The sequence below is a fragment of the Callithrix jacchus genome, chromosome Y (assembly GCF_049354715.1).
Source record: "Callithrix jacchus isolate 240 chromosome Y, calJac240_pri, whole genome shotgun sequence".
Taxonomy (NCBI): Eukaryota; Metazoa; Chordata; class Mammalia; order Primates; family Cebidae; genus Callithrix; species Callithrix jacchus.
Window position 1 is genome coordinate 5,355,490 of NC_133525.1, and position 13,817 is coordinate 5,369,306.

At 43.6% G+C, this 13,817-nt stretch overlaps 1 long non-coding RNA gene across 2 annotated transcripts in view; it reads right to left on the reverse strand.

Annotated features, from left to right (window-relative positions):
- Positions 1 to 4,067: 4,067 nt before the first annotated feature.
- LOC118150894 (uncharacterized) overlaps positions 4,068 to 13,817 on the reverse strand; it is a 43,444-nt gene continuing 33,694 nt past the window's right edge. For both annotated transcript variants that reach the window (XR_013531929.1, XR_008479032.2), the window contains exon 6: positions 4,068 to 5,630. This is a non-coding gene — a long non-coding RNA (uncharacterized LOC118150894). The remainder of the gene's footprint in view (positions 5,631 to 13,817) is intronic.

A 13,817-nucleotide genomic window follows, 5' to 3' on the forward strand; every position in this document is an offset into this window, starting at 1 on the left:
GAGAACTGTCCACCAAGTTCATCTCTCTATTGTATTTGCCCTTCTGGAGGATAATGTGGAATACAATCTGCCCTCTGCCAGGATAATGTTTTATTTATTTCTGTATTTATCTATTCTCACTCTATTTATTCCAAAGCATGTGAGAAGCCTTCAGATGAGACGGCTTTAATTTGACCTTTAAAGCAGAAGAGCAACATTCTAGGATTCAGGGCCAGAAATCAGTGCCTTTTATAGCTATCTGTTTTCAAGGGTTGAATTTTCCCAGCCCAACACGTCTGGAGGATAGAACCCCCAATGAAGGGGCTTTTCATTCTTAGTCCCGTGACCTTCAAGCAGGGACAGCCCTTGCCATGTGGCCTGGCCTATTTAATTTTTGTGCTGAATCTGCATCCCTGGATGGTGGTTCTGTTTTCACCCATCCTAATTCCAGGATGACCTCATCTTCAGATCCCTAACTAATGACTTCATTTCAAGTTCTTGGCTTTAAATATATGGACATATCTTTCTGGGGGCTACCATTCAATCTACTACAATGGTATCCAGTTTCTTCTGGAGGCTCTAGGGAAAGATCCTTTCTGCCTCCTCCCACTCCTAGTGGCTCCAGACACTGGAGGTCTTATTTGGCTGGTGGTCTTATTTCTCCATTTCCACATGGCCTTTTCTTCTGTGCTTGTGTCTCCTCTTCTCTTAGAGGGACAGCCTAACTGAATTTGGGATTCATCCTAATCCAGAATGATCACCTCTTAACTAATTAAATCTCCAGAGGGCCCGTTTCCAAATAAGGTCCCATTCTGAGGTTTCAAGTGAACATGAATTCTGAGGGGTCACTGTTCAAGACACCATGACACAAGTCTTGTTTTTTAAATTCATTTATTTTTCTTTTTTATATTTTGACATTTCATCAGAGCAAAAATTTCCCAACAAATGGCATTTGTGGTGTGTGCTTCCCTGGGTAGCTGGGGACTTACCATTGATGCACATGGATTATCGAAGTAAAAGTGGGTCAGCCGAGTTCCCTGTATCCTTTTGTGAGAACCTACAGTGTGCAAATGCCAAGGCATTTCTGTTTGTCCTGGCTCATGGCTCATGAAACTCTTGATCTTGCTAAGAAATGACTTCCATACCACTATCTCTTGATATCTTTCAGGGTGTGACTATAGTTTGAGGCTTCATGAACAGTGAGAACATCAACCAAACAGAGCTAGATTTGACTTTTTGCACTTTCATGATATGGGAGGTCTGTGTTGGCTTGCAGTATATTCTACAGCTGTCCCGTCATCTGAGAATCAAAAGAACTGTGATGGTCTCACAGGACTACCAGGTTCATATGCCTGCTGCACAGTAACATACCAATACACTGAGATAGCAGGGTTTACAGCAGAGAAAGAATTTAATAATTTCAGGACAATCGGTGCAAACATGAGAGGAGACCTCAAATCCATCTTTTTTATTTTTATTTTTTTGAGGCAGAGTGTCACTCTGTTGCCCAGGCTGGAGTGCAGTGGTGCAGTCTCAGCTCACTGCAACTTCTGCCTCCTGGGTTCAGCAATTCTCCCACCTCAGCCCCCCTGGTAGTTGGGATTAAAGGAGCCCACCATCATGCCTGGCTACTTTTTATACTTTTAGTAGAGACAAGATTTCACCATGTTGGCCGGGCTGCTCTCGAACTCCTAACCTCGGGTGATCTGCCTGCTTCAGCCTCCCAAAGTTCTGTGATTACAATGTGTGTGCCATTGTGCCTGGTCTCAAATCTATCTTTCCAAAGAGTTCTGGGCTGGGTTTTTTAGGAAAATCATGGAGGGTCTTGGGGTCACTGATAGGTTGGGGTAAGAGGGAATGAAATAATCAGAATATAGAAATGGCATGCTTTGTTAAGTCAGCTTGTCATAGGGTCCTTGAGAGCAGCTGACATCAGTAGTTTTTCTGGTATGTAGGACCTGAGAGGTTACCGCAAATAGAAAACTTAACATTTCATAATGTTTTGTTATCATCCCGTAACAGGGTCTATGTGATTCTAGGACAAACAGTTACCAAACTAATAGGAAGACATAGAGAGCAAATTGACCTCAGGATCAAAGATGAGTATACTGCAAGCTTAGTTCATTTTGTTTCTCCCCATCCCTTCCTCTCTGATTGACTTTATGAAGTTTATAGAAACCGTTTCAGTAGCATCACCAAAGGGGTTGGGGAGCAGTTGAGGTGCTGGAGGATCTTGGAATCCATTTCATGCAGGATGGAGCCCTTGGGTGGACCCACTCTATCTTCTGCAGCATGGAGAAGAAGGAAAGACGTCACGTCTGTGAGAAGCCAAAACACATTGTTTTTCACATTCATAGATGTTGAAAATTCACAAGTAGTGTCATTGATGTCTTCTCAGGCACCGTGAGGAACCTTTCCTCCTCTTCTTCTCCTTTCTTCACGTGCACGTACCTCTCCCCACCACAGACGATTTCATTGGCACCAGCAAGCATGGCTTATATGGGGACAATGTGGAAGAGATGGACTCCATGGTGGGTAAGTCGGAGGACCTAAGTGGACAGAAACTAACGTGTTCTGATAGTACAGGACACTGAAAACTGCTCTTGGTCAACCTGTGAAGTGAAGAGAATTATAACCATGGGACACGGTTTGTCTGAGACGTAAATGAGCTAATAGTTGCAAGCAATTGAGAAAGTCAGAAAAATACCATATGCAGTTCCTCTCCTTTCTTTGCATGCCATCCGCTTAGTAACTGGGGTCTTTGTCTACTTGACTGCATCTCCAGTGCGGGCCAGACCACAAATTAGACCTTCTTTTTCAAATTTTCAACTCTTATTTTAGATTCAGGGGCTACATGTGCAGATTTGTTACCCGGGTGTATTGTGTGATGCTGAGGTTTAGGATATGATCAAACCCTTCACCCAGACACTAAACATAGCACCCAATAGTTAGTTTTTCAACCCTTGCCCCTACTGGTAGTCCACAGTATCGATTGTTTTTGATGCTACGCTCCCACTTACTTTGTTTTGTTTTTAAAAATAAATTTTATTGTGTATGTTTGAATATATTTTAGAGACAGAGTCTTGAGAAAATGAACTATTATTAATGCCAAAAGTTGTTCATTATGGCATTTTAAATTATGGCAAAGTATGAAAATTAACCAAAATAGTGAACAACAGTACATTGGTTAAACACTTATCATCACTTGATTAAGTGGTATCTTCCCGTTTTCTCCACTGTAAAGTTACTTATTTTCTCATTACTTATTAATTTGAAATTATTAACAATTTTATGGGAAATACTTTGAGAGGAAGCCAATATCTTGGTTTTTATCAAACTTTCAGTGCCAGGTTTAACATCCATTGATCATTTTCTCTTGGCTCAATTTCAGTGTGAGTTTTGCTAAAAGTATTGTGGTAATTTTTTTGAAGTATTTAAAAATATAAATTATTTCTTAGTCTTGTCCTTACCTGTGTGTCTTGGCTCTAGAAAATCTCTAAGATGCAGTACTTTAGGAATGTTAATGTAATGTTATCTGAGATAACCAACAGTAGAACACACAGAATTGGACACATTTGCGACTAATGAGTTTTTCCATAATTATGCACAATACAGACTGGGTTTGGGAACTGTAGGTTTAAATCAGGCAAGTGCCAATGCCAAGCTGGAAGCAAACTCACTGTTTCTGTACCGCACTTCTGGTTCCTGTCCGTCACTTTACTTTTTTTGTTTATGGATTTGTTCTGACCACGAGGCACCCCTGGAGTCTCTCTAAATCTGCTGTGATTCTGGAGGCTGCCCAATTTAATCATTTCTCTTCTTTGCTCAATGAAACTCCATCAATTTTCATTTGTCTCAAGTTTCCTTTTTTTTATTATTATTTTTTTATTTATTATTTATTTTGTTATTGCATTTTAGGTTTTGGGGTACATGTGCAGAACGTGCAAGACAGTTGCATAGGTACACACATGGCAGTGTGTTTTGCTGCCTTTCTCCCCTTCACACAGTTGTCATTTTTCCCCAGGCTATCCCTCCCCACCTCCCCCTCCCCACTGGCCCTCCCCTTTTCCCCCCAATAGACCCCAGTGTTCAGTACTCCCCTCCCTGTGTCCATGTGCTCTCATTTTTCATCACCCACCTATGAGTGAGAATATGCGGTATTTCATTTTCTGTTCTTGTGTCAGTTTGCTGAGAATGATGTTCTCCAGATTCATCCATGTCCCTACAAACAACACAAACTCATCATTTCTGATTGCTGCATAATATTCCATGGTGTATATGTGCCACAGTTTCCCAATCCAGTCTATCATCAATGGGCATTTGGGTTGATTCCAGGTCTTTGCTATTGTAAACAGTGCTGCAATGAACATTCGTGTACATGTGTCCTTATAGTAGAATGACTTATAGTCCTTTGGATATATACCCAGTAATGGGATTGCTGGGTCACATGGAATTTCTATTTCTAAGGCCTTGAGGAATCGCCACACTGTCTTCCACACTGGTTGAACTAATTTACACTCCCACCAACAGTGTGAAAGTGTTCCTATTTCTCCACATCCTCTCCAGCATCTGTTGTCTCCAGATTTTTTAATGATCACCGTTCTAACTGGCATGAGATGGTATCTCAATGTGGTTTTGATTTGCATCTCTCTGATGACCCGTGATGATGAGCATTTTTTCATATGTTTGTTGGCCTCATATATGTCTTCTTTTGTAAAGAGTCTGTTTATATCCTTTGCCCAATTTTGAATGAGCTTGTTTGTTTTTTTCCTGTAAATCTGTTTGAGTTCTTTGTAAATTCTGGATATCAGCCCTTTGTCAGATGGGTAAACTGCAAAGATTTTTTCCCATTCTGTTGGTTGCCAATTCACTCTAGTGACTGTTTCTTTTGCCGTACAGAAGCTGTGGAGTTTGATTAGGTTCCATTTGTCTATTTTGGCTTTTGTTGCCAATGCTTTTGGTGTTTTGATCATGAAGTCCTTGCCTACTCCTATGTCCTGGATGGTTTTGCCTAGATTTTCTTCTAGGGTTTTGATGGTGCCAGGTTTTATGTTTAAGTCTTTAATCCATCTGGAGTTAATTTTAGTGTAAGGTGTCAAGAAGGGTCCAGTTTCTGCTTTCTGCACATGGCTAGCCAGTTTTCCCAACACCATTTATTAAACAGGGAGTCCTTTCCCCATTGCTTGTTTTTGTCAGGTTTATCAAAGATTGTATGGTTGTAGATATGTTGTGTTGCCTCCGATGCCTCTGTTTTGTTCCATTGGTCTATTTCTCTGTTTTGGTACCAGTACCATGCTGTTTTGATTACTGTAGCCTTGTAGTATAGTTTGAAATCTGGTAGTGTGATGCCCGCCGCTGTGTTCTTCTTGCTTAGAATTGACTTGGCTATGCGGGCTCTCTTTTGGTTCCATATGAAGTTCATGGTGGTTTTTTCCAGTTCTGTGAAGAAAGTCAATGGTATCTTGATGGGGATAGCGTTGATTCTGTAAATTACTTTGGGCAGTATAGCCATTTTCACGATATTAATTCTTCCTAACCAAAATGTTTAAGAATTTCCACAGGGTGCCAGCAGAGCAGAAGGAAAAACAACAACAATAACAACTGTTTCCTCTCTCCTTCTCAATTCTCCAGCTACCGCCCTGGAAATTAAACTGACAAAAGAACAAAAGAAAAACAGAGTTTATTCAGACATGCCGTGCACATCCACATGGGGTGAAACTCAGTGACGAGTAACTCAAAAATGTGGTTAGAGCTTGGAGGGCATAGAACAAATCACCCAAGAATACCTTTGTCAAGAAAGAAAAAGGCCTTTTAAGCTTCTAGCAGCTGCAAATTTTGGGAAGATAAATACAGGAGGGAAATGAATGGGAAATTGAGTAAGCTTTCTTACATGTAGATTTCTCTAGGCCTATGTCTCTGGTAATTAACAGTCTAAGCTTACTTTTAGGCAAATAGAAGAGTGCAGAGAGTTTTGGGATTTTTTTTTTCCACTCCCTTACCTGACTTGCTTATATCGTGTTGAGTAAAAAAAGCATGAGATCATGTCCTTTGCAAGAACACAGATAGAGCTGGAGGCCATTATCCTCAGCAAACTAGCGCAAGAACAGAAAACCAAATACTGCATGTTCTCACTTATATGTGGGAGCTGAATGATAAGAACGCATGGACTCGAAGAGGGGAACAACACACACCGGGGCCATTGGGAAGGTGGAGGGTGGGAGGAGGGAGAGCATCAGGGAAAACAGCTAATGGGTATGTGAATCCAGAACATCTGAGACAGGTCTCAGTGAACTTAGAAAGTTTTGCAAAGGTTGAGGATGTGCCCGTGACACAGCTTCAGGAAGTCTTGACCACATGTTCCCAAGGTGGTTGCAGCACAGCTTCGTCTTATGCATTTAGGGAGACATGAGACATCAATCAATATATGTAAGAAGTACATTGGTTTGGTCTAGAAAGGCTGGGAGACTCAAGCAAAAGCAGGAAGATTCGAAGCCGGGAGAGGGTTTCCAGGTCCCAGAGGAACAGTTGCATTCTAATGAGTTTCCGATGAGCCTTTCCAAAGGAGGCAATCACATATGCATCTATCTCAGTGAGCAGAGGGGTGACTTTGAATAGAATGAGAGGCAGGTTGGCCCTAAGCAGTTCCCAGGGCCCCCAGTATATATTACCTTTTCATAGTTTCTAAACATAACAACTGGGTGATGAAATAATCTGTATAAAAAACCCCTACGAGAGTTTTCTTTTAGCAGATCTTGTTTCTCAATTGTCTTCAGCTCAAAATAACCCTTATGTCAAAGTGATATCTTTTGGGGTGACCTATTCTGCTCTCCTACAGCAGCCTTAAGCAAAGTTTGGAGCTGTCTTGCAGAAGACCACCAGGATGACCAAAGAGTGTAATAGAAAGGAGAGTTGCATTGGTGAAGTTGGGTTGCAGACTGTGAAGTTAGAGTCCCTGGCATAAACAGAAGGTGCTCTCTCTCTCGCTGAAGAGGGAAGAGAGGCTGGGGCCTCATGCCTCATAGGGATCATATTACACAATGGAGTCATGCATATCCAGCAGGTTTGGGGGGAACTATACATATTTATGAGGGGAGCTGACTGCATGCCTGATGGGTAAACATATACATAACATATGTCCCATGTCCACTTTAGGGCTATGTTTTTGCGTTAAAATGAGGTAGGGTATGGTGGCTCATGCCTGTGTAATCCTAGCACTTTGGGAGGCCAAGGCAGGTGGATCACTTGAGCTCAGGTGTTTGAGACCAGACTGGGCAACAGGGTGAAACCTCGTCTGTACAACAAATAAAAATAAAAGAATTAGCTGGGCATGGTGGCACGCGCCCGTGGTAACAACTATTTGGGAGGCTGAGGTAGGTGAATCGGTTGAGCCCGGGAGGTAGAGGCTGCAATAAGCTGTGACTCCACCATTGCACTCCAGCCTGGGTGACAAAGTGGAACTGCATATCCAAAAAGAAAAAAGAAATTTGGCTCCGTGTGTGAAGACAGTTTGTGTGAAGCCTCTATGCGGTGCTGAACCTGAAGTAAGGGCTGCAGTTACTTATCAGGAAAGAACGTGTGTAAGGCTGGTCCCCTGTGGGAATAGTGGTCTGGGTTGTCAAGCGTTACAAGGTGTCTGGCACAGTAGATTATGCTTGTAATCCCAGCACTTTGGGAGCCTGAGGCGGGCAAATTGCTTGAATTAAGGAGTTTGAGAACAGCCTGGGCAACATGGTGAAACTCCATCTCTACAAAAAATACACACAAAAAAATTAGTTGAGCATGTGACATGAACCTGTGGTCCCAGGTACTCAGGAGGCTGACCCGGAAGGATCACTTGAGTTCAGGAGGTTGAGGCTGCAGTGAGCCATGATCACACCACTGCACTCCAGCTTGGGCTGTAGAGCGAGACCCTGTTTAAAACAAGAGAGTTAGAAGGGTCTGATAATTTGCCTGGTAGCTCCACTTCTTAGGGAGTTTAGCAGAAGTGAGGTTTCTCTTACAGCCATAGGAATTGAGGAAGTTAGCACGCAAGTCTCTCTGTGAACTCTTAGCCGTAGCTAACTTTTCTTTCCGTAACCTCCAGGCCTGTTTTAGTTGCTAAAGGGGCATATATTTTGGTCTCTCTGATGACAGGGCCTTGTGCAACAGTGGAGCTCCTGCATCATGAAGGTCACCCTGAACATGGATAATATCACCCCAGACCACAGCTGCGGGCTTCACGGTAACTTGGGGCAAATGTCACTGTTTTCCAAAACACGGCTGAAGTTTCAGGTCTGACTACACAGGCACAGCCCTGTTCTTCGACTGGTCATGTTTAAGGTAAGAGCTTTACTTAAGCTGAGCACCAAAAGATGTGTTGAATTAAGCTTAGCCTAAAGCTGCCTCCTGACATATTTTAAGGTTTGCCTAGAAGTTTCTAACCTAACTGGATGTGTAAGCAGGAACCTCCTCTTGTACCAATCACAAAGCTTTGTCCGAAGGAAGTCAACTGTCCAAACCATGCTCAGACAAGGCCAGTGGTGAGCTGCAATGAATATGGCTCTTTCTGTCACTTTCCTTTTCTCGTCCATAAACCTCCTCTCACCATAAGACAGTGCCGGCATCTCTCTGAACCTGCTCTGGTTCAGTGGGTTATCCAATTTGTGAATCCTTCTTTACTCAATTAAACTCTGTTAAATTTATTTTACTTATTTATCTTTATTATTTATTTCTTTTAGAGACAGTTTCTCACTTTATCACCCAAACTGGAGGGCAGTGGCACCATCATAGCTCACTGCAGCCTTAACCTCCTGGGCTCAAGCGATCCACCCACCTCAGCCTCCCAAATAGCTAAGACTATAGGTGTACCTCACCTGCCTCAGCCTGCAGAGTAACTGGGGCCATAGGTCATAGGTGTGAGCCTCTCTCTCTTTTTTTTTTTTTTTTGCTTTAGCTATTAGAAGAATGTTGGTGCCACTGGCAGAAATCTGATGGAGGAAGCTATGTGTTGTAAGCCGTGCGTTGGAGATGCCACTGAGCTATCTCAGGGGAAATGCCGGAGAGACAGTGGAAGGTGAAGGCTGGATGACAGGAGACTGTTGGTCTGGAGGTGAGACAGCGGCACTCGGGGATCCTGGCTTCAGCTGCACTGGGTGGTTTCCAGGCTTCAGCTATGCTGGATGGTTTTCTTTAGCATGTAAATTTATGTCTCATACTAGTTCAAGGCACGTCTGGCCCCACACATTTCTTTTGTCGTCATTGCTTTTTGTTTTACTCCTCTGATGCTACAAAAGCTCCAGTATATACTTCTTTGAAGAACAAAGTCAGTCACCCTGGCTCATGCCTGTGGGCCCAGCACTCAGAAGGCCGAGGCAGGAAGATGGCTTGAGCCTGGGAGGTCGAGGCTACAGTGAGCTATGGATACACCACCATACTCTAGCCTGGGGGACAGAGTGGGACCCTATCTCAAAAGAAAGGAAAAAAAAAAAATAAGCAAGATAGTGCATTTAAACGAAAGAGCGTTCTCTTAAAATGGAATAGGAAACACTTTCATTGAGTGGGCATGTGGCTCATGGCTGTAATCTCAGCACTTCGGGAAGCCGAGGTGAGAGGCTCACCTGAGTTGGAGACCAGCCTGGGCAATGTGGAACCAAAAACACCTGGGCGTGACCGTAACCAGGTTGCAGAAACCTATTCAGAAGCTTGTGCTGAAATCCACTATTCCATACCTTGCTATAAATAGCCGACTCTAAAGCCCTTTAATTAAAACTTACTTCAGCAGCACTTCCACATACTTCTTTCTGTTTTGTTTCTTGCTCTTTCATCCAGGCTGGATTACAGTGGCGTGATCATGGCGCACTGCAGTCTCATCCTCCCAGGCTGAATTGATCCTCCCACATCAGCCCCCTGAGTAGCTGGGATGGCAGGCATACATCCTCATACCTGCCTAGCTTTTGCATTTTTTTGTAGAATGTGGTTTTGCCATGTTGCCCAGGCTGGTCTTGAACTCCTGGCCTTGAGCAGTCCTCCTGCCTTGGCCTCCCAAAGTGCTAGCATTACAGACATGAGCCACTGTGCCCAGTCACATACTTCTTAACCCATAAACATTTAAGCTAACCCCCAGATCAGAGAGACAGATTTCAGCCCTGCCTCCTGTCCCCTTGCCAGTTGACCTCACAATAAAGTGCTAAAAAGAAAAAAAAAAACATACTGTACGGCACGGCATGGTGGCTCCCAGCTGTAATCCAAGTGCTTTGGAGGCTAAGGCGGGCAGATTGCTTGCACTCAGGAGTTGGAGACCAACATGGAAACAGCAAAACCCTGTCTTTACCAAAAAATCTAAAGATTAACCAGCATGGTGTGTGTGCCTGTGGTCGCAGCTACTCCGGAGGCTAAGACAGGAGGATTACTTGAGTCTGTGGCAAAAGCTGTGGTGAGCCAAGATGATGCCACTGCACTCCAGCCCGGGTGACAGAGTGAGACCCTGTCTTGACAACAACAAAAACCAAAACCCCCAAAGCAGTGTCCTAGCATTGGCTTATATGCATGTCTACGGGCAAGTCCATTGCTCAGCAGCAGAATGGGCAAAGCAACCCTGAAGAGTGGTAAGAAACCCTGTGTGGCTGGGAGACACAGAATGAGGTAAATGGTGGCAGACGCTGAAGGTGGAGAGGTAGCGGACGTTTCAGACCTCATAGTCCAAGATCAGAAGCTTGTGCTGTATTCCAGGAACAGTGGAAAACCATGACATGGCTCTACTCGGAGCACAGCAGGGTCAGGTCTACAATCTCCTCTTCCCTATGGTCAGGTCTACAGTCTCATCTTCCCTATGATCACGTCTACCATCTCCTCTTCCCTAAGGTCAGGCCTACAATCTCCTCTTCCCTACGGTCAGGTCTACAGTCTCATCTTCCACAGTGTCAAGAGGATTTTGCACTAGAGGAGAATAAGGCTGGGAACTGAGGCAGTACCAGTTAGCAGGATGCTGCAATGAAGAAAGTAAGAGATGGTGAAAGCTTCCACTTGGCTCCTGGCATTATGCGAGCTGGAATGATGCAGGCTGATCCAGAAGCTATATAGAATCAAGGCACAGGACAGGAAGATTAAATCATGTGTGATTAAATCATATCACAGCCTCCAATAAATCAACTTTACTGATTCATTCTTGTTTTCTTGTTTCAGACCAACATCTCTGAGAAAGAAGTTGGATTACTATGAAGGTCTTCTTTTGCTTTGTCCTTTTTTTTTTTTTTTTTTTTTTTTTACAGTGCAGAGTCTCACTCTGTCACGCAGGCTGGAGTGCAGTCACGTGATGTTGGCTCACTGCAACCTCACCTCCCGGGTTCAAGCAATTCTCCTGTTTCAACCTCCCAGGTAGCTGGGATTACAGGTGTACACCACCACGTCCAGGTGATTTTTCAATGTTTTGTGTGGATGGGGTTTTGCCATGTTGGCCAGTCTGGTCTCAAACTTCTGCTTCAATTGATGCACCCACCTCAGCCTCCCAAAGTGTTGGGATTACAGGCATGAGCCACTGCCTGGCGGCTCTATCCTTGAAGGGCTATAATGGAACCAACCAAGGAAGGACCCGAGCAGCAAATGGTCAGTCACTCCTCACCCTGGTATCTCTGGGAATTTTATGAGGCTACTGTAGAAAAATGGTTTGATGAAATGAAGACTGTGGTCACCTAGTAAGTTGTAGAGAAATGACTTCCACATGTAGGGTTTTCCTTTCCCAGACACATCCTAAAGATGAAATGGATAAAACCCCTGGTTTGGAAAGGTAATTAGTATAATTAGGACCATATTTATTTTTCAAAGACAGAGTTGAGGACCACTGTCGTTTTCTGTAATGCACGTCTAAGTGGGCTCCAAGGGATTGGGAACCCTCGTCCTGAAGCTGATTTTATAACCTGGGGCACATCTGTGGAAATACACGGTTGGAAGGGAGCTTGCAAAGAGCTCTAGAGATCCCACTGCTGATTGGTTTTCATAGAAGAAATCGCTCATGTGCCTCTGTAGCTGCCTCCATTCTAATAAGACAATGCAGCTTCCTCTCTCCCCAGCTTTCAACATCTGTGGAGACAGGCAATAAGGATTCTGATGCCGTCTTTTAATGATGCTCTCATAAAACCCGTGACTAGATCGCAGGCCTTGCCTCCACTCTCCCCAAGCGACATTAAACATTCTTCCCATCTGCATTCGCCAACCCCTTTACCTTCTCTGTGTCCTCTCCAAGTAAATATTTTCTTAAAATAGGCATCCACGCTTGACCAAAAGTTGAATACATGTCTACCAAAACCTGAGGATGCTAAAAAAGAGTTTGTCTTGATTTTCATACCTGTGACCTATCTGTCATTTTATCTTGTTAATAATTGTAACTTCCAGGTCGGGCGCAGTGGCTTATGCCTGTAATCCCAGCACTTTGAGAAGTCAAGAAGGAGGATCACTTGAGGTAAGGAGTTCAAGACCAGCCTGGCCAACATGGGGAAACCCTGTCTCTACTAAAGGTTGAAAAATTAGCCGGGTATAGTGGTGCACACCTGTCATTCCAGCTACTCAGGAGGCTGAGGCACGAGAATGGCTTGACCTGGGAGGCAGAGGTTGCAGTGAGCTGAGATTGCACCACTGCACTCCAGCCTGGGCAATGGAGTGAGAAATTCCATCTCAAAAATAAAACAAAACAAACTACAATGTAGAGATTTTCTGTGAATGGGGTTATACTGTTAGTCAGTGTTTGAATCAGCATCTGTAGTCCTTTTAGGAAGTAATAACAAGGTACAAGAAGAGAGGAAAGAGATGGCACATTGCAATCTACGTGAGGCTTTGGGTGTGAGCGAGGTTTCTAGGGTCTTCTCACAGAGAAACAGCAAGAGAGAGAGGGCAGCATGCTTATATTCTATGCAGCCGAGAGTGCCAAAGATCTGAGAGGGAGATGCTGGCAGCAAGTGAAAAAAGAGAATTTTCCCAGTGGAGCTCTTTTTAAAAAACAGAGATGGGGTCTTGCTGTGCTGTCCAGTCTGGGCTTGAACTTCTGGCCTCAAGTAATCCTCCCACACTGGCCTTTCAAAATGGTGGGATTATAGTTACGAGTCACCATGCTTGACCGCCATCGGGGCACTTTGATGCTTGGCTATAAAAGTTATACTCCCAAGAAGAAGCCCAAAGATGAGGAAGAAAAAAAACAAGTGTGCTGTGTTCACCAAGAACAAGCTGTCTGCTTTGCATGTGACCCCAAGAGGATACCTCTTAGAAGGACAGTGGTCATTGGAGTTAGGGCCCACCCAGATAATCCAAGATGATCCCGTCTGATTACATCTGCAAATACCCAGATAAGGGCCTATTCCAAGGTTCTGTGGTTAAGATGTGAAGTTTTATTTTAAATGTTGCCATTCAACCTACTACAGCTTCCATGGGACATATTTGTCCAGCATTCAGTGATGTAAACAGGATTTCTGTGTGTTTTTAAGAGCTGAAAAGGGAGGAATAATTATCATTCCTGAAATACCCTGAGTATTTTAGCAAAATAAACGTTTCCCCGATTTGCTCAATGAATCTTTAGAATAAGTAGTAGGGAATTAACTATCATGGGTGAGATTCGAGAGTTGGATGAATTAAGGGAAAAAGTAAAAAGCTCTTAAAATCTTACTACCTCCTGCTAGCTCACCAGACACCTGTAATGCTTCAGGAGCAGCACATGAAATATAATTTTTGAAGGAGAATTCCACGTGCACATCTACATCAACGGAAAAAACAGCTGGGTTGGAAACCCTAGGAAAATGAACAGAGAGTAATTTTTGAGATTTTCTTTCATTGAAAAAACAAAACTTACTGGTTCAGAGATAAAAGAAAATGAAGCA